The sequence below is a fragment of the Ctenopharyngodon idella genome, chromosome 16 (assembly GCF_019924925.1).
Source record: "Ctenopharyngodon idella isolate HZGC_01 chromosome 16, HZGC01, whole genome shotgun sequence".
In the NCBI taxonomy this organism is placed as follows: domain Eukaryota; kingdom Metazoa; phylum Chordata; class Actinopteri; order Cypriniformes; family Xenocyprididae; genus Ctenopharyngodon; species Ctenopharyngodon idella.
Window position 1 is genome coordinate 18,678,375 of NC_067235.1, and position 22,259 is coordinate 18,700,633.

A 22,259-nucleotide genomic window follows, 5' to 3' on the forward strand; every position below is an offset into this window, starting at 1 on the left:
TAAAAATGTAATTTGCCATCACAGGAATAAATTACATTTTTAAAATATACTAAAATATAAAATATTTTTACATTTTTAATAATATTTCACAATATTACTATTTTTACTGTTTTGTTCATCAAATAAATGTAGCCTTTGTGAGCATCAGAGACATTAAAAAAAGTTTGACCCCAAACTTATGAATGGTTGTGTGAATTTTATATATAATATATACATTTTTCTGTTGTAGTCTTTTAAAAATGCATCTGAAATAATAAACTAAGTGCAATGTAGTATTGTCAAAAATATCGATTTTTCGATACATACTGATACTGAAATATCTGAAACGCTTCCATTTACATTTACATTTATTCATTTGGCAAACGCTTTTATCCAAAGCGACTTACAAGTGAGGAATACAACAAGCGAGTCGTCATGAAGAGGCAAATAGACACAAGAAGTGCTCACAATACAAATTTCAGACATTGCTCAGAGTATCATAAGCTGCAATAGAAAGGGATTAAAGGAAGTGAAAGGATAGGTAATGAAAGGATAGTTTTTTTTTTTTTTTTTTTTTCAGCTGTCTTTTGAATATTGCCAGGGATTCTGCATTCCAGATGAAGGAAGGAAGATCGTTCCACCAGCATGGAGCAGTGAATGAGAAAGTTCTGGAGAGTGATTTTGTGCCTCTCTGTGATGGTACCACGAGCCTTCGCTCCTTTAGTTAGCGTAGGCTTCTGGTAGGGGTGTAGACTCGTAAGAGTGAGTGGAAGTAGGAGGGTGCTGAGCCTGTGGTAGATATGTAAGCAAGCGTCAACGCCTTGAACTTGATGCGAGCAGCAAGTGGTAGCCAGTGCAGAGAGATGAAGAGAGGTGTGACGTGGGCTCTTTTGGGCTCGTTAAAGACAAGACGTGCTGCAGCGTTCTGAATCAATTGTAGAGGCTTGATTGTGCATGATGGCGCTCCAGCCAGAAGAGCATTGCAGTAATCAAGCCTAGAAATGACTAGGGCCTGGACGAGAAGTTGTGTTGCATGTTCTGTTATAGAAAGGGCCTGATTTTCCTTATGTTGTATAGTGCAAATCTGCATGGCCGAGCTGTCTTCGCAATGTGGTCTTTGAAGATCAGTTTTAAGGATTACTCCAAGATTTCTGGCCGAATTTGATGGGGTAATTGAGGATGTACCTAGCTGGATGGTAAAATCATGCTTTAGAGTCGGATTGGCAGGGAAGACGAGAAGCTCAGTCTTTGCCAGGTTGAGCTGCAGATGATGTTCTTTCATCCATGCCGAGATGTCCGCCAGACAGCTTGAGATTCGTGCAGCTACTGTGGGATCATCTGGTTGGAATGAAAGGAAGAGCTGCGTGTCATCAGCATAGCAATGGTAGGAGAAACCATGTGTCTGTATGTTGGGACCAAGTAATGTAGTGTAAATGGAGAAGAGGAGGGGTCCAAGAACTGAACCCTGAGGAACCCCCGTGGTCAGTTTGGATATCTCCCCTCTCCAGGCAACCCTGAAAGACCTACCTGTGAGATAGGATTCCAACCAGTGAAGTGGAGTACCTGTGATGCCCAGTGATGAGAGGGTGGACAGAAAGATCTGATGATTCACCGTGACAAAGGCAGCAGATAGATCGAGCAGAATGAGAACTGATGATTTGGAATCAGCCTTTGCAATCTGCAAGGATTCAGTGACCGTCAGTAGTGCAAACCAGATTGATTGACGTCCAGTTCATTGCTCTGTGAGAGGAAAGATGACACCTGGTTGAAAACAACTTGTTCAAGTGTTTTTGCTATGAATTGTAGGAGAGAGACAGGTCTATAACTGTCTACAAGTGACGTGTTTAATGTGGGTTTTTTTTAAGCAGCGGGGTTACCCGAGCCTGCTTGAATGTGTTAGGGAAAATGTCAGTGTGGAGAGATGTGTTGATAATGTGCTGGTAAAAGTGTAGGAGCGATGGCTTGTAGAAGGTGTGGGGGATGGGATCTAGAGGGGAGGTGGTAGGATGACTGGAGAGGAGAAGTTTGGATACTTCTGTCTCAGTGAGGGGAGAGAAGGAAGAGAGGAGATGTGTGGTTGTGTATGTGGTTGGTCTGAGTTCCTGTGTGTGTGGAGCTGAGAACTGACTGCTGATGGTTGTAGTTTTGTCAGTAAAAATATTAGCAAAATTATGAGCAGTTAGGGAGGAGGTGGGTGGTGGTGGAGGAGGACAGAGGAGAGAGTTGAATGTTTTGAAAAGTGCGCATGTGTTTGAAGTGCTGTTGATTTTGTTGTGGAAATATGAAGATTTAGCAGCGTGAATTTCACCAGAAAAGGATGAGAGCAGATTGATAGCTAACCAGGTCAGATTGGTCTTTTGATTTGTGCCATTTTCTCTCTGCAGCCCTGAGTTTGGTCCGGTGTTCACGAAGAACATCAGATAACCAGGGGTTAGAGGGAGTAGCACGTGCAGGCCTGGATGACAGAGGACAGATACTGTCTAGAGATGAAGTTAAGGTGGAACATAAAGTGTATGTTGCTGTATTCACATCCAATACTCATTTTCCGCAGATACCCAATACCAGCTGCGCTTTCTCACTATCTCTCGTCTCTCTGATAGCGAAGTTGACACACAAACCCGCCTCCCCTCACTCACTCATTTCATTTGCTCTAGATGAATATTGTTGGTGTTACAGTGCTTGAATTTCAGCGTGGGGTTGCGCCTATTGCACATAATTTTACTCATTCCCACAGATTTTGTGCTCACATGCAAAGTGTGCGCACATAAAGCCACCTCTCAGTACTAAATTGAGTCCTTTTGCTGCTTATTGCGCTTAAACAGTCAAATACACACAAAATTATATCAAAATGGCGGTCTTAGCGAGTATTCACGTAAACAAAGTCAGTTATATTTTAAGTGAATGTAAACAGTTGAGAAAGAAAACACGGTATAATGAATCTGTGCGTCAGATCTTAAAGTGACAGCAGCCTAATATACCTGCTGCCAAATTAGATAATATTAAAAATATCTGTATGGCAGTTTGTCAAGATTGTGGCCACTGACAATGCTGAGTGGCTACTAACTTTGAAAAAACACTAGCCACAGGCTGGTGAGCAAAAGAGCAAAAAAGTTAATGTCAAGCCCTGCATATATATACAGCTTATAAAATTAATTATTCCATAGGGTGACACATTACATGTATTTAGTGTTTTAGTTTATAAAAAACTGAATTTAGCATATTTAAGATGTGGAATGAGTTGTATTCTGCATTGAAGCATTCATGTTTGCCTTCATTTAGGTATGCAGACTTTTTCTAAAGAAAAATGGTTTAAATTTCCATTTGCAATTCACATTGGGTTGTTAAATGCCACTTTTTGGGAACATGCCTTTATTCTGTGCCTCTTTTTTCTCTTTTATTGGTCTTGTTTTCTTAATCTCTTCTTGTGACAGTTTTGTTCTGTCGTTATCTGCGTTTTTATTTGTGCGTGCATGGATTAGAAGTCAAACCACCGCACATGGGTGGCAAGGTTAAAGCAGGTAAAGAAGCACATCAAAAGACTGCAGTGCCCCTTCACTCTTATTTTATTGGCCCTTTCTGAGTCCTCCGTGTGACAGCGTTGGCCTCAGATCAGCCCTGCAGACCTAGACGGGCAGAGACAGGTCATTTGAGATCAGACTTACTGTTCAGACCCTGGTGACGTGACCTGGAAGCCTTAGGTACAGAAGGTGAAATGAGTCTGATGGAAAAGAAAGACAAAGAGACTTGGCTTGACAAAGAGGAAGGTGGGTGGAATGGAAAGAACTTTAAAAGATGTGGGGTCTAAATACAGGTAATTGTGCAGACAGTGGGAAGTGTTTAGCAACGTTTTCAAGTAAACAAGTAACAAGTTATGTAAAAGCTGATTCATTCATTTTGGCCAGTTGTATACAGAATCATTAAAATCGTACTGCACAGATGGATGGACTGCAACTGCTGATGAGAAGTCACATATTTAAAGGATTAGTTCACTTTCAAATGAAAATTAGCCCAAGCTTTACTCACCCTCAAGCCATCCTAGGTGTATATGACTCTCTTCTTTCTGATGAAAACAATCGGAGAAATATTAATAAATATCCTGACGCATCCAAGCTTTATAATGGCAGTGATCAGGGGTCACGAGTATGAGCTGAAGAAAGTGCTTCCATCCACATCCATCCATCATAAACATGTACTCCACACAGCTCTGGGGGGGGGGGTTAATAAAGGCCTTCTGAAGCGAAACAATGCGTTTGTGTAAAAAAAAAAAAAAAAAAATCCGTATTTAACAAGTTATGAAGTAAAATATCCAGCTTCCGCCAGACGTACAAAGAAAGTGTAAAACTCTTGGAGTTTAAAAAGCTTACGCTACATCCTACGCCTTCCCTATTCAACTTACGGAAAAAGTGTAACTGACGCGACGCCAGTTTACACTTTCTTCGTATGTTGAATACGGAAGGCGGTCTGGTGGAAGCTGGATATTTTACTTCATAACTTGTTAAATATGGATTTTTTTTTTTTTTTTTTTTTTACACAAATGCATCGTTTCACTTCAAAAGGCCTTTATTATCCCCCCGGAGCCATGTGGAGAGGAGAACATGTTTATGATCGATTGATGTAGATGGAAGCACTTTCTTCAGCTCATACTAGTGACCCCCATTCACTGCCATTATAAAGCTCGGATGCGTCAGGATATTTATTAATATTTCTCCGATTGTTTTCATCAGAAAGAAGAGAGCCATATACACCTAGGATGGCTTGAGGGTGAGTAAATCTTGGGCTAATTTTCATTTGAAAGTGAACTAATCCTTTCAGAAATATCACACAAGCAAGAGTGCTGTTGTACTGAATATTATCTGTAACATTTATTTTTTTAAATAAATATTTATGTTTGTTTCTTATCCCATTGACAATTCTTCTTTCTGACAATTACTAAGCAACATCTAGTGACAGGGAGTAATACCTCCAGAACTCTCATTTACTTAAAGGTTTCTTGTTTGCACTCTGAATAAAGATAACTTAGGATGAAAGTGATGAGCTATGGCCTTTTATGGATTGCCTAGTTGGGTGATTAATGAACCACTTCTGTTCCAAACTTAGGCTTGCACTTAATTAAAACTTTAGGTCTGACCACTAATCATAATTTACATACCCAAACCTCAGGACAGTTTAATAATAAAATTTACAATTTGCTTCCACACCAGTTAAATGTTTTAACTGGCTGGAGATATCATGCCGGCGGCGAAGCAGTTTGCCAGTGCGTCCACCGGTTTATGTAGCTTCAAGGTTTACGGTGTATGTGTGTATATATATATATATATATATATATATATATATATATATATATATATACACACACACAACACAAAGTTTCTTGTATCTTCTTGTACTCAAGTCAGATAGCAGAATTTTCTCCATCATAATTGTGTTGACCTACTTTGTGACTTTTGACCTTTTTCTGCTATTCTTTCAGAGATCTGTTTCCGCTCCAATTTCCCAGCAAAACAAGAATCTGTACGTAGAGGTGTCCACCTGCGCTCACTTCCTCTTCTCTTATCTTCGTCTATATTTCTGTCGGATTGTGTGCTTTTTCTGTTTATGCATGTATGAAAATGTGAGCGTGTGTGAATGTTCATTAAAAGAGTCTATTTTTAATGATTTTTAATCAGAGCTTTGTACTGTAATGTGCAATTAATTGCTCCTTACCTCTTCAAAGTAGACTCGAATCAAAGAACAAAATCCAAATAGACTAAATGTTGCTGTGGGCTTCTATGCCAATGTTAAAATCTCTTTTCTGTCATTTATCGCAAATTCTTGAGTACAAGACAAAACTGGCTGTTGTTTTTGCTTGCCTATAATTCAATTTGGGTAAACTCCATAAGATCCATAAAACAATAATACATACAATATGTGTTATAAAAATGGACAAATCTATCATTCATTTCAATTAACTAATGAACCGATACTACTAGATCAGCTCTGTTTATGTTATTATCATCATTTTAAGGTTTTTTTATGTAGTGTTGCTACTAATATGACTTACTAAAATGGGAGAAATAATCTAAAATTGTCTGCACAGTTTGTGTAACAGAGTAACATCTAGGTTGTGGCAAAAATATATAAGCACAATATATGAAATGATGCATTTGTGTTAAAATCATCAAGGTCCGAATGTTGATTTTTGCGTGTTTTGTCCAATATGTCCCAAGAATCAGTCTTATGCTAGTCCTCATATCAGCTCATGTTGATACACTGTGCTCAAAATAAATGTGTATATTTATTTTTCTAGGGCGCAAATATATAATCTGTGACAAAAAACTGTAATTGTGACATTCTTTTTATGAACTTTCTTTATAAGGCAATTTATTTCTTATGAAGACAAATAATTGGTGTACATTTCTCTTTTAATATTGTAACCTGCTGTCTGTGTTTACCAAAAGCTGGTATTATAAACTGACATTTGAATGCAGCAGGTAGCCTGCCATTATAGAACACCTGTTGAGAGAGAACGTTATTGTTATTTGCATAACCATAAAATCATAAATAGATTTTCTTTCCAAAATGAATAATGTTTAAAAGGTTCAGTATCGTCTTGTATTGCACTGTTCTTATTTAAGTTGATTTTTATTGTTTATTTGCTGGCTTTGATTAAACAGTACAATGTAAAAACCAGTCTCTCCATTTATTTCACTGTCTCTCTTTCGCACACACACTTAAAGCTCATAAAACTTCAGCAGATTCTGATGGAAAGAAAACTGACATACAAATAATAGAAATAATACGTTTGTACTGGCTCAGTCATTCACCTGCTAATCAATATGAGACAGGAACTTCATGGCACACTATTCATTCAGAGACAGCAACAAGCTCACTACGCTTCCCTCTCAGAGTGATTATCTTCACTGTCAGATGATCTCTGTAGTGAGCAGAGAAAGTCAACGTACATTTTGAATTGGGTATAGTTATAGCTTTTTCTGTCATAGCAATTTCGACTGGTACATCAGTGATGTCTGCTACAGAATGTTAATGCTTAGCTGCTGTGTTTATAGATTACTGTAGAAGCTGTTTAAGTGTATGTGTTGATAAATCTGAAGTACATGAGAAGGGTTAGCTTTCATTCAAGCATTCAGCTTCTTATTTGTTTTTAACATTTAACTAAGGGAACAACGATATATATAGGAAGGGGCAGTGTTGGGGAAAGTTACTAATGCATTACAATATTACGTTACTCCGTAAAAAAAATGTAACTAATTGCATTACTTAGTTACTTTTTATGAAAAGTAGTGCGTTACATTACTTTTGCATTAATTTTTCTCACCTGGACTGGGCTTGCTTGTTTGTTTTTAATAACAACAAAAAAAGTTCTATTTTTGACAAATGTTAAAGCACCAACAGTGAAATGAGTAAGCCTGAAGCTGAAGAAAATGCATATTTACTCCTGTACAGTAGATGGCGCAGCTCAAACAAACCTTTCAGCTGTGCTGCCATTCTGGATTAAAGAAGAAAAGGATACAGGAGAAGGAAGTTCAACACTCTTATTTCTAAATCTAATATATAGTAATTTTTGCTTATTAGTATGGTTGAATTAGATCATTGAAGGCCAGAAGCAAAGACATTGGTTAATAAAGTGAGATTAAATAAAGTATATTTGTGTAATTTAATATAGTTAATTAATTACAGGTTTGCATAAAATTCTGAGATTGCATTTCACTGTTTTTATTCGTTTCGAGTAATACTGAATGTTTTCGTGCTAGTGAGATGAGTAAATGCATGTTCACATTTAGTCTAGAACTACAATAACCATCATGTTCACACACAATGCCTCTGCGCTTTATTTGTCTCAACATGGGGACAGGAGAGCTGTCAGTCAATAAGTGTAAAAAAGTAACAAATATTTTGTTGTAAATTGAAAATGTAATGCGTTACTTTACTAGTTACTTAAAAAAAGTAATCTGATTACGTAACTCAAGTTACTTATAATGTGTTACCCCAACACTGGGAAATTCAGCATGGACTCTCTGCTTGTAGATGTTATATCTTCACAATTTGGCTGGTAATATAATCTTTCTCCTTTGACGATTATTCAAAAGATGGCAAATTTCAAATTGTATACATTGAGCTGAGCAACTGCCGTTAAGATGATTGGAATACACACGGTTCTAAATTAAGGCTTTGTCAGATTAGTTATTACTAACATTTGCTACTGCTAAAATAGAAAGAAACATTATCACTGAGAGCCTAAACTGATTTTAAGGCATAATTTGTGAGATATTTGTAAAGCTTGGATGATAGCCATGCATATTTACATAGCTTAATGTAGCTAAGGTTACTTGTTAGCTAAATCTGAATGTAACAATTGGAAGTTACCAAAAATGTGTATGAAAATGATAATGTAAGAGTTTATGTTGATTAAATCAATTGCCTTCATTGTATTAACTCAAATCTTTAATTTCAATGAACTCAATTAAGACAACCAGGTAACTTACTTTTCTAAGTTAAACCAACAATTCATTTTTACAGTGAGCTTTAGATCTTTAGTCTTTATTTTCTGTCACCATGCTAACCCAAAAGGTGCAAAGTTATATAATAATTTAGAGAGAAAGATTTTAAGTGTATGAATGTTAATTAATCATTATGGGATTGGGATTTTTTTTATATATATATATATATATTATGTTCACCAAGGCTGCATTTATTTAAAACAGTAAAGTGTGACCATTTATTACAATTTAAAATAGTTGTCTTTAATTTTATGTTTTAAAATGCAATTTATTGCTGTGATAGCAAAGCTGAATTTTCAGCAGGCATTACTCCAGACCTCCAGTGTCACATGATCCTTCAGAAATCATTCTCATATACTGATTTTTATGCTGGAAAACCGTTTTTTCAGTTTTTATTTTTCTCCTCCGGATTCTTTGATGAATAGAAAGTTCAAAAGAACTGCATTTATTTGAAATATAATTTTTTTTTAATGTCTTTACTGTCACTTTTCATCAATTTAATGTGTACTTGCTGAATAGAAGTATTATTATTATTAAATCTTAATGACTCCATGACTCAGTAGTGATCAAAAAATATGTTTGGTCCACCAGAGATATTCAACAAGTCTTTGTCTTCTCTTTAAGAAAACTTTTATCTTTTTTTTTTTTTATTTTGTCCCTCATGTGCAAAAATCCCTTGGGTCAAGCTACTAGAAATATATGCTAACATGCTTACTATTCTTCCTAAATCCATCTTTGTTTGGATGGTAAAATGTTGGCTAACTGGCAGCAACAGTACATCATCAGCTTCTCTTGGCTGTCCCATTTGCAACTCTGTTAGCAGGGGATAAATCTCTGAGTTATTGCTCCTCTAGGCCTCATGAATCAGGGAGCCCTCTATAGTGAGAATTAAAGTCCTTCTAATGGACCGGCGCTACTGCAACATATTGCTGTGCTTGCGATCACAATAGCTACCAAGACTTGAATACATTTTGCAAAACAAGCCATTGGAGAAAACAAAAATATTAAAAGATAATCTGCCACAGGCAATTTGCTAACCGTGCTGAAAAAAAAAAAAAAAAAAAATTGTAAACTAGTCTAAGATGGTCTTCAATCTGGTCTCCCAGACTAATATAACCGAGCAGAATCCCACTGAATACATAAACATGATTACGCAATTTCAAACGGTCACATTTATCTTTCCAAAGTGTGCATTTAATAGCTACAGCTGCATAAAAGGACATTTAGTAAACATGTCAATGGAAAACATTTGTCACTACACTTCCATTAAAGCTTCCATCATGATGGCAGTCACTTACACATAAATGCAGACAGCGTGGTCAATAATGCAACACCGTCTCCACTGCTTAGGCAATGGGCAAATTTGCTCTTGACAGATACAGGATGGAAAAAGAAAGAGAACGGAGGTGTGTTTGTTATCGATGATTTCTAAAATGCCTCTAGCTGGCATTGATCGCACAAAAGAACTGTCCGCGTGCAGTCAGAGAGAGTGTTTACGCATCGGGTGGTGCAGTTTAGCATCGAGGCTTTGACAGGTTGCCTCTTATCACTGACATATGGATAAATGTCTTCCACCACTTCATAACTTCTCTCTGACCAGCCTGCTCACTCACTGCTGCTTTTTAAAGAGCAGCAAAATGTCAGGAATCCCAATCCATAAGCACGAATATATGGGTAAGATGTTATGCCGTACAGATTGATTTGGAGTGCATGTTTGTAATTTCTGTTGTAGGTTTGACACTGATTGATTTTGCTCTTCTGCATGTCTGGGCCGGCTCACACAGAACAAGTTATTACTGTTAAAAACACAAGACACAGGTAAGTGAAATGCAAAAAGTGCAAGATCTTAAAAGTTGAACTTCTTAACTTGAGCTTCACGTTTTTGAATGCAGTGTCATGCGCAAGATACTGCAAAAGATAGGAGACATGAACACAATGGTTAAAAACGTCCGTCTAGCATATGTTTACATTGAAAACAAATAAAAAAGTAGGGCAGTGGAATGGAAAAACGCATTATGTGTGAATGGCCCCTAATAATGTATGAGGCAAATAGCTAGACAGTCGTAATTGCTTCAAAATAGACTTGATGTTTTTACTCATAAAAGATACCTGCTTTCATTGAGTCATCAAAAATAAAGCTCTGAAAATACAGCACAACATCGAACGTCAACATAGTTTGAGCACTATCGGTATGTATGTGGAGGACAAATGCAGTCTGCCAATTATCCAAAATCATACATGGCACACCTGAGGACTACACATTTGGGAAGCTTGTCATAGACAGTTGAAGAAACTGCAAACGTATTATTTGATAACTTTGAAAATAGGTCTCTCAGGGAAGAGGTGTTTTCATAATCACATCTTGAGGATGTCAGCAGAAAACCAAGTATTATGCAGTTGGACAACTAGCAATCAAGAGTTCATAGTGTATCATTATGTTAACATGGGATGACATCTTTGGCATCAAACTGAAATATCTCTGTCAAAATTAAATACAATCTGTCATTTCAGTCTTTTTATTTAATTATTTATTTTTCTGAAATAGAGTATCCTGCCTCTTGTCTATGTACCCCATGTGTAAAGTATGAATAGAATACTGATTGTATTTGTGACAAAAAATATCGTTTCACACTGTATATAAATAAATCAATCATCACCATAACACTACAGAGGATGGATGGATGGATGGATGGATGCAAATGGTGCATTTAAGTCCTCCTGGGAAGTTAATATTTACGAGGTCAGGTGCGTTCAAGTCACTTTCATTGGCACAAGATAGCCTTCTCTTATTTAACTACACAAAAATACAGCAAGGTTTTTAAGTCTACTACTTGCACAACAAAGAATGTGCATCAGGTGTGTTTTACTTTTTTATGTTTTTAATTAATTTATGAAGCCTCTAAACTTTTTCGTTACATATTATAGCTGTTATATTACATATATGATATACTGTTATATTACAATGCTATCATATTTTATGCAGGCAATTAGCTTATCTCATTGTTAATAAAAAAGCCTGACAATCCCACTGCTAAAAACCTTTAAGTATTGTGGTATTCCGCCATGTTTCTTACTGACACGGCTCCAACTCGTAAACTCTGTTCTCGAGGAAAAATTTAGTTTCCCACTCGTATTTACTACTTTGTGTTGCTGTTCATGTGTGTTCAACTTGACGACATTTGTATATGTCTTGAATGCACCAATAGACAGAATCATTTTGACTGATGTATTAAAAAGAATTGGTTCTTAATAATTTTTTGTTCTTGAATTGGATATCACAGATTACGCTGTTTGTTGTTGTGTGTGTGAAACACTGGCACGCTTTCTCATCAGATGAGATCGACGCCACGTGAATGTGTACAATCCGACTGGATTTTATATGATTTTCTCACTCACATATTTATTTTATGTCGCATTTTAGTTGCACTGTTGACGATATGCCAAGTGCTAGGTAAAATCTGACACTCCAATCAATCAATCAATCAATCAATCAATCAATCAATCAATCAATCAATCAATCAATCAGTCATCACCAGAACACTACAGAGGATGGATGGATGGATTAAAAAGAATTGGTTCTTAATTTGTTTTTTATTCAATTATTTGTCAACTTAGGCAAGATAATTCATGGTTAGGCTTGTTTGTTGTCAGGTGAAGAACTTCTAAAGGGACCAGTCAGTAAAGAGGAGGGCAGGCGGTATACAGGCCTCTCATGCATAATGCATCTCTCTGTGCATGTTCTAAAAAAGAAAACTGTCAGGCCCAGTTAGACCTGGCTGGAAGAATATTTCACCCACGTCCCACTAAGCATATGCTTTTGTCTGGCCCGTGCATTAACACGTATGTTTTGATCTTTTGGCCTCATTTGCAGGCACTAGCAAACTTGTCTCACACCTAAAGAACACAGATTTTAATAATCTACAATGACTTACTTGGCTTGAGTCTAGTACGGTAAAGTATAAATAAAGACTTTTGTTTCTGAAATTAAGAAAACCCCTATGAATTGAATGTGAGGAAAAAAAAAATCACATTTGTTGAGGAAACCGTCTCTAATAAGTGTTATGCATATCTGTGCGCAACAGTACAGGCAACTTCAGAGTTTAACCGCATGTATTATTTAAGTGGTTAAAGTGTTCTGTGTTAGAGGCAATAACAGCATGTCTGCTCCATAAGATCCATGCTATTTCATAGCAGACCTTCCAAAAGATTCTTTTTTATGCTTTCCGTTACAGAGTTTTGTTGTAGTTCCATCAAGATGTGACAACTAAAGTGCATAGGTTTTAAGGGTAACGGATTCTATATGGTTTCCAGTTGGTTGAAGTTGAATGTTTATGGTATGATTCTATAGCTCTCAGGTTAGTGCTGCTTTATCACTGAATCTTTTTGTTGATTTGTACATCCATTTTGTCTGATTTTCTTTGATGTGTTCTGCATTGTTGTTGCACATTCTTGTCACCAAGATAATGCTCTTTATTTAGCATTTTTGTCAAAATTGTCAGTTTTGACAAAATCATATAGAATTAAAGGGTCAAATGACAATCAAATGCCATCATTTTTGGCTAAATTAATTCAAGTCACATAATATGGAGCTCCTAAGTGGTGATGAAGAAAAATCTGTGAATTTTTTGTGTTCTCTCGCAAACAAATAGGTTTTGCGAGAGAACAAACAAATAACGTATAAGTTTTGTTAGAGAACGCAACCATGTTGAAATACTGTATAATTTTGTCATAATCACCATGTCCCCTCAGGGGCTCCACCTTATAAAAATGTTTAGCTTATGTGAATTGCAATTTTGTACAGAAAAAAATCATTTTGTAAAGAAAATGTTGTAAATGTGACCCATGCTGGTAAAATGAGTCGGAATGTGCATGGGCTAATTACGAGCTACAGGCAAAAAATGTCGATTTTGGTCGAATTTGAGGTTTTCACAAAAATGAGCTCATTAAGCCCTCGTCTAGTGATCTAAATGCTTTAAATAGCAATTAAACATCTAAAAGTATCTTTATTTTATATGTTTTCTGAGAGGAGTAACTTTCCTTTGTCTATGAAAAATGCAGTTTTGGATGGATGGATGGATGGATGGATGAAAGGATGGATGGATGCAAATGGTGCATTTAAGTCCTCCTATGAAGTTAATGTTTACGAGGTCAGGTGCGTTCAAGTCACTTTCATAGGCACAAGATGGCGGTACCTTCTCTTATTTAACTACACAAAAATACAGTAAGGTTTTTAAGTCTACTTCTAGAAAACGATGAACAAAGAATGTGTATCAGGTGTGTTTTACTTTTTTATGTTTTTAATTAATTTATGAAGCCTCTGTAAACTTTATCGTTACATATTATTGCTTGTTATTTTACATTTTTATATATTGTTATATTACAATGCTATCATATTTTATGCAGGAAATTATGCTTATTTCGTTGTTAATAAACAAAAAAAGCCTGACAATCCCACTGCTAAAAATCTTTAAGTATTGTGGTATTCCGCCATGTTTCTTACTGACACGGCCCCAACTCATAAACTCTGTTCTCGAAGAAAATCCAGTTTCCCACTCGTATTTACGACTTTGTGGTGGCGTTCATGTGCGTTCAACTCGTAAATATACAGTATTTGTGACATGTCTTGAATACTCTAAAATAGATAGATAGATCTGACGCATTAAAAAGAATTGGTTCTTAATTTGTTTTTTATTCAATTATTTGTTGGCGAATCGGACATCACAGATTATACTGTGTTCATTGTCACGTGCAGGAAACACTAGCACGCTTTCTAATCAGACGATATCGACGCCACGTGAACGTGTACAATCCGACTGGATTTTAAATGATTTTCTCACTCACATTTTTATTTTATGTCGCATTTTAGTCACACTGTTGATGATACGCCAAGTGCTAGGTAAAATCTGACATGGATCATTCCTGGAACAGGGAGTGAATCATGATACATTAACCTTACACTTGACACAACCCCCTTCATGTTTTATAGCATTATGAAGTAGAAGATTTAAATTCTACATGACCCCAAACACAAGTCCTCAGACAAATGTCAACTTAGGCAAGATAATTCATGGTTAGGCTTGTTTGTTGTCAGGTGAAGAACTTCTAAAGGGACCAGTCAGTAAAGAGGAGGGCAGGCGGTATACAGGCCTCTCATGCATAATGCATCTCTCTGTGCATGTTCTAAAAAAGAAAACTGTCAGGCCCAGTTAGACCTGGCTGGAAGAAGATTGCACCCACGTCCCATTAGGCATATGCTTTTGTCTGGCCTGTGCATTAACACGTATGTTTTGATTATTTGGCCTCATCTGCAGGCACTAGCAAACTTGTCTCACACCTAAAGAACACAGATTTTAATGATCTACAATGAATTACTTGGCTTGAGTCTAGTACGGTAAAGTATAAATAAAGACTTTTGTTTCTGAAATTAAGAAAACCCCTATGAGTTGAATGTGAGGAAAAAAAAAAATCACATTTGTTGAGGAAACCGTCTCTAATAAGTGTTATGCATATCTGTGCGCAACAGTACAGGCAACTTCAGAGTGTAACCGCATGTATTATTTAAGTGGTTAAAGTGTTCTGTGTTAGAGGCAATAACAGCATGTCTGCTCCATAAGATCCATGCTATTTCATAGCAGACCTTCCAAAAGATTCTTTTTTATGCTTTCAGTTACAGAGTTTTGTTGTAGTTCCATCAAGATAGACAACTAAAGTGCATAGGTTTTAAGGGTAACTGATTCTATATGGTTTCCAGTTGGTTGAATGGAGCTCCTAAGTGGTGATGAAGAAAAATATGTGAATTTTTTGTGTTCTCTCGCAAACAAATAGGTTTTGCTAGAGAACAAACAAATAACGCATAAGTTTTGCTAGAGAACGCAACCCTTAGGGGCTCTGCCTTAAAACATTTTTTAGCTTATATGAATTGCAATTTTGTACAGAAGAAAATAATTTTGTAAAGAAAATGTTGTAAATGTGACCCATGCTGGCAAAATAAGTCGGAATGTGCATGGGCTAATTACGAGCTACAGGCAAAACAAGTCAAAAATGTCGATTTTGGTCGAATTTGAGGTTTTCACAAAAATGAGCTCATTAAGCCCTCGTCTAGTGATCCAAATGCTTCAAATAGCAATTAAACATCTAAAAGAATCTTTATTTATATGTTTTCTGAGAGGAGTACCTTTCCTTTGTCTATGAAAAATGCAGTTTTTCTCGCTTTACCATTCACGCTTTCCGTGACTTTGCTGACTCTATCGACTTCAAACAGGTGTAGCTCAGTCATTTGTTCTCTGATTCCAACAAATCATACATCAGTAACAATAACTTTTTTTTGAAAATCTGCTCATTGCGACTCATTTTTTTTGTTTGGTTTTTTTTTTTTTTTGTAAAGAAAATAAATATTTTTATGAAAAAAAATTGAAAAGAAAACTATAATATATTTTGTGGTTGGGCCAGTGAAAATGTTTCCAGAGAAAGATAATTAGGCCAGCGGGGGGTAATACTTTCTGTTGAGCTCTGGACTGGCTGACCACCTTGGCTAAGCTACAGTAGTAATCTTGACCACCATGCTTTACCTGGATTTTTCATCAGGGTATATGTACCAGTTCAGCCCCTTCGTTTTCCTTTGCATCAAAATAAGGGCCCTCACTCAAACCCACAATGCTTTTATGTAGTAGACATTCAATTAGATAAGATGGAACATGTCAATCAATTTCCTTTTTCCTATTTACGTTTATTTTGAACATCCTTCGGTGTGGCGCAAGTTGAAAAAAGGAAGAGAAGAATGCACCGCTCTCACCCTGGAATTTGCAAACATTAAAATGACATTCTGTCAGTGTTTGGCGCGGGCAGAGATGCCAAGAGAGACAGGCTGAAGACTAGGCTGTCACTGTATGCAGTCAAGCGCTTATTCATGAAATGGAATTACTTTCTGACAATAGCCAGGCATACTTCTGAAGCTTCCTGCTATTGCTGGACTTTAAATCTCTTAGTTGGCAGGCAGCCTCTTATTCCCAATTGGTCTCGACCATTCTAGTTACTCTGTGAGTGGCGAAGAGCATTTCATGTGTGATCATTTTCAAAAAGGAAAAACTGGACAGGAAATTATTGACAGGGTGAGAACTGATGTTGCTATGGATGTCGCTAGCTACAATAATATATACATCTGCTTTCATTATTCTAATGCTTAACCATTGTCATTAAACCTTTGAAACATATGAAATGTTATTTTAGCAGTCATTTAATTAATTAGCAATAAATAGTGGCAGAGTTAGACGCGTTCCTGGGTCAACATATTTTGTTGAACCTGGAACAACATTCCTGTCTGAAAATATAATCCTAACCATATCCATACTCCTAAACCTAACCCTACCCATAAGTTATCCATAAAATCAGAGGGAAAAGAGGAATAACACTGATGTAAAGCACCTAACCCTGCTTGTAAGCCTAAACTTGACATAAACTGTAAACTTGTCCCTCAAATCTGATTGGTTGATTGGAATGTTGTTCTATGATCAACAAAGATGTTGATCTAGGAACATGTTGCACTTGGTGAAATCAAGCAAATATGTGTATGAGATTGATGTGTATCAGTTTATTGCACTATTTTTTGTTTCTTTTCAGTGAGAACTAAAAGAGAAATCCCAGCTCAAATTTCCCATATTTATATCATCACATTATTTCGCTGTTCTTGTGGGATTTTAACAGTCGTATTAGTTATAAACTGGGACAAAACAAGTGACAGTTGTTCCCTTTCCTTTTTCCTTCCAAACCAGAGCCAATGCCAGACTGTCATAGACATAAACTCAAAGAGATAATTTACTAAGAATATTTAAACAATGAAGCACATCACTTGCTTCCCAGAGACTGACACTCTTTTAGCTGGATGTGAATTTCATTGTGAAGACTGAACAATAGGGCAAATTATAAAACAAGCGAAAGTCATGAAAGAGAATTAAGAACTGCATATTTTGGAAGGTTTTGAGCTTTCGTACTAAAGCAGATTCATTGTTGTAGTAGGGTGTTTAAATCCAGACAATCTGTCTGTGGTCAGGTTTAAAGGGATTGTTCACCCCAAAATTAAATTTCTGTCATCATTTACTCACCCTCATATTGTTCCAAACCTGTATGACTTTCCTACTTCTTTTATTTGTCCATACACTGAGTTAGTTGGGTCCAGTTTTGTTTTGGTGACTTGCATATTGGACCAAAACATTTTTCTAAATATCATCTTTTAGGAGTGAAAGTCATATAGTTTTGGAACGACATGAAGGTGAGTAAATAATTGCTGATTTTTTTTTTTTTTTTTTTTTTTCAGTGCTACAATAACTGAACTGAGCGATGACCTCACATATAGACACTCGCTAGTGGTGTATTCATTAGGGTGCTTAACAAGACAACATGAATAGGGCTCATCTCTGAAAACATCCCTCTCTGTAAAAGACAAAGATATAAAGGCTTTTTGCAGTGTGTTGCTTTGAAAAATGATCAAAGAACTAAAGCTGAGCTAGAGGCTGGAGACAGATGTAGAACCAAACATCAATTTGTGTCTGATAACGTCCAATTCTCAAGAGGTCAGAAGTTGGCCCCTTTTAGCTTCTGAGCCAAGACTAACGAAGACAGTGCCAGTATTAGCAAACACTTTCCAGCAGGCACGAAATGAGAGTTCAGTTATCGTGATCCTTGGCCCTCATTAAGCAATTAAAAGTCAGACACTGACAGAGATACTACTTATTAGAGTCCTTTCACCGTATATTTGACTAGAATTACAATCCATCTCCAATCAGTCCCTACTTACAAGGCAGGGATGTTTCTTTCATGCATAACTAAAGGGCTGGTTTTTTTAATGATATTCCATTTGTTGTTGTCTCTTCAAATATCCGTCATTCTATTGGATCAGACTGAAAAACCAAAGTGATCACATTAGTAATCGTAGTTATTTGTACATAAAGTGCAATTTTAGCACACATACATTTTCATATGTTTGCATTGACACTGAAATGTACATTATTAAACTGACAGCATCTAAAACATAAGCATTTTACATATGAAGAACTTCAGAAATATACAAATGTTTACAAAGATTTTTAGGATGATAGAATATTGTATTATTGGAATTAATAGGTGATTTGGTAACACTTTATTTTGATGGTCCCCTTTAGACATTGTATTGACTATAAGTAACTTTGCACCTACATGTCAACTAACTCTCATTAGAGTGTTAGTAGTCTCTCTGTTTAGTATCTGCTAACACTTTATTTTGATGCTCCCCCAACAGACATTCTACTGACAACATGTTAACTTATTCCACTAACCCTTAACCCCTTATTTGACTAAACCTAATCCTACCCCTAAAATACTCAACTAAAACTCTAATGAGAGTTGGCTGATAGGTGCAACATTATGTAGTCAACAGAATATCTAAAGGGGACCATCAAAATAAAATGTAACTAGGGATGTAACGATGCATCCAGAACCGGTTGAAAATCGATTAAAACGTGACGATTCAAGTCGGTTGAGATGCTAAATGAATTGCGATACATTTGGGGGCGGGGGTTTATATGAATGTATATCTGAGGAGAGCTGACTGTGTTCAGGAAAGTTTAAATGGTATTTTCTTTTCATCTTACTTCCATATAATGCATTTGTATGGAAGGTGCCCTAGAATCAAAATTTGAATTTACCTTGGCATAGTTGAATAATAAGAGTTCAGTACATGGAAATGACATACAGTGAGTCTCAAACACCATTGTTTCCTCCTTCTTATATAAATCTCATTTGTTTAAAAGACCTCAGAAGAACAGGCGAATCTCAACATAACACCGACTGTTACGTAACAGTCGGGATCATTAATATTTGCATATACCCATGTTCAAGGCATTACACAAGGGCAGGACGTCTGGATGTGCACAGCAGAATCATCAGACTAGGTAAGCAAGCAAAGACAATAGCGAAAAATGGCAGATGGAGCAATAATAACTGACATGATCCATGATAACATGATATTTTTAGTGATATTTGTAAATTGTCTTTCTAAATGTTTCGTTAGCATGTTGCTAATGTACTGTTAAATGTGGTTAAAGTTACCATCGTTTCTTACTGTATTGACGGAGACAAGACTGTCGTTATTTTCATTTTTTAAACACTTGCAGTCTGTATAATTCATAAACACAACTTCATTCTTTATAAATCTCTTCAACAGTGTGTAAAGTTAGCTTTAGCCACGGAGCACCATCAAACTCATTCAGAATCAAATGTAAACATCCAAATAAATACCATACTTACGCGATTCTGCATGATGAACACTTTGTAAAGATCCATTTTGAGGGTTATATTAGCTGTGTGAACTTTGTTTATGCTGTTTAAGGCAAGCGCGAGCTCCGGGGGCGGGGAGCACGAGAATTTAAAGGGGCCGCAGCCTGAATCAGCGCATATACAGTCATATTATATGTTTCAGTGTATATACAACTGTAAAAATGTATTTATAAACTGGAAAAAATCCGAAGTTCTGTCATGAAACTCTAGATGGCGCAGGCTAATCCTAAACTCAACCTGCTTGCAATCACATCATTCTCTGTAAGGCACAGCTGATTGGTTCCTGCTGTATCAGTAGCCAATCAGCTCAACCTTCAAATACTTGGTTAGCATTTGCTGTAGCAGTGCAGCACATTTTCAGAAAACCTCCACCTTCCCCAGCTCCACCTGTATAGATCTGCTATAGGTAATTCATACGCTATATTGTACAGCAGCTGCATATCTTACTTGCTCACAGCAGCGTGTTGTTTATGTATTGGGAGTAGCAAGTCCCATACTCACTCTGCAGCAGCAGCACAGCAGATCTATTCCACCAAGACCAAATATATCAGCATTGCCATACCCATTACCATGTCAAACACTCTGAGAGTTGTCATGACAGAACTAGGATTGTGAAAAATGTGCCACACTCACATCAATTTTATGCAGGTAGAAATCAGAACTTACTACTACTCTGATCAATGTAACACAGGTGGGTGGGTGTACCATAAACAGTGATAAATGTTTACAGCCTGGCGTGTGTGTGTGTGTGTGTGTTGTCTATCCACTGTTGAATGCTACAGCACGTTTTTTGTTGATCAGTGCACTTCATTGCTGTTAGCTGATGGTAGTCCCAGGCTGACCACTCAATTATAAGCTCTTTCTCTTGTGACTCCCGCACACGGTCCTCATCAAAGCAGGCTATTACCTGGCCTAATTACCAGTCAGCCAGGCATAAGTCAACATCCGCTGGGAATAACCGAGCCTGTCCTGCTAGACAGAGTGACCCTCGCACCCCTGAAAAATATTGCCATCTATTTTAATAGAGCTTTACATCAATTCAGCCAGCACACGCACACAGGCTCGCTGAAGACTAATTCCATAAACCATTACCATAAAGCACCTAATGTAGTCTAGAGATAAGATGCTATAATTTCTTCGAATACCCACAACCTCCTTGCAGAAATGGGATATACAGGCTTTGCCAACCCAACAGAAAGTAGTCATTTAAAGGTTCTAGAATTTAACACACACACACACACACACACACACACACACACACACACACACACAAACACGTATATAACTCTCTCTCTCACACACACTTTCTTTCTCTGTCAAAGGTTTAGTGTCATTGAGATTTTTTTTTTTTTTTTTTTTTTTTTTGAAGTCTATTATGCTCACCAAGGCTAAATTTATTTGATCAAAAATACAGAAAAACAGGAATATTGTGAAATATTATTACAATTTAAAATAGCTTTTCAAATTGAATATATTTAAAAATGTGATTTAAAGCTGAATTTTCAGCATCATTACTTTTCAGTATCACATGATCCTTTAGAAATCATTCTGAAATGCTGATTTCTTATTATTATTGATTTTGAAAACAATTGTGCTGCTTAACATTTTTGTGAATAAAAACTTTATATATATAGTAGTATGTAGTCAAACCAAAAATTATTCAGACATTTTTTATATTTTTGATATATTTTTACTAGTAGGTGCAGGACACTATAGTTCATTTATGTAAGTGAGGATAGCAAAATAAAGTAAACTGTGACATATTATTATATTCAAAAATTTTCATACAGTGGACTACCAGTAAAATTGATACAAAATTGGAACCAAAAGTTATTCAGACATTGACCTGACCATGTTTTGCTCAAGTGTTATCTGACATAATTAAGATTTAATTTCTGACACAGTTTAACTCTGAGATCTTGTCATATTTTATTACCATTTTTTAAACTATAGTGAATAAACTGTATTAATGAATGAAATGTTCAAGGTGTCTGAATAAATTAGGACACCCCTCCAAATCATTGAATTAAGGTGTTCCAATCACTTCCATGACCACAGGTGTATAAAATCAAGCACCTAGGCATGCAGACTGCTTCTACAAACATTTGTGAAAGAATGGGTCACTCTCAGGAGCTCAGTGAATTCAACCGTGGTACCGTGATAGGTTGCCACCTGTGCATTAAGTCCATTCATGAAATTTCCTCACTACTAAATATTCCACGGTCAACTGTTAGTGGTTAGTGGGCAACTCAGCCACAAAGTGGTAGGCCATGTAAAATCACAGAGCGGGGTCAGCGCATGCTGAGGCGCATAGTGCGCAGAAGTCGCCAACTTTCTGCAGAGTCAATAGCTACAGACCTCCAAACTTTGTTTGGCCTTCAGATTAGCTCAAGAACAGTGCGTAGAGAGCTTCATGGAATGGGTTTCCGAGCAGCTGCATCCAAGCCTTACATCACCAAGTGCAATGCAAAGCGT

The 22,259-nt window shown here is 36.6% G+C and overlaps 1 protein-coding gene across 3 annotated transcripts in view; it reads left to right on the top strand.

The window, feature by feature from the left end:
• tsnare1 (T-SNARE Domain Containing 1) overlaps positions 1-22,259 on the top strand; it is a 196,022-nt gene that overhangs the window by 144,147 nt on the left and 29,616 nt on the right. The window contains exon 12 of one of the 3 annotated variants that reach the window (XM_051864834.1): positions 5,450-6,648. The exons of the other annotated variants lie outside the window; for them this stretch is intronic. The gene's annotated coding sequence lies outside the window, so the exon portion shown is untranslated. Of the gene's footprint in view, positions 1-5,449; positions 6,649-22,259 lie in introns of those variants that run through there. 3 annotated transcript variants of the gene reach the window in all.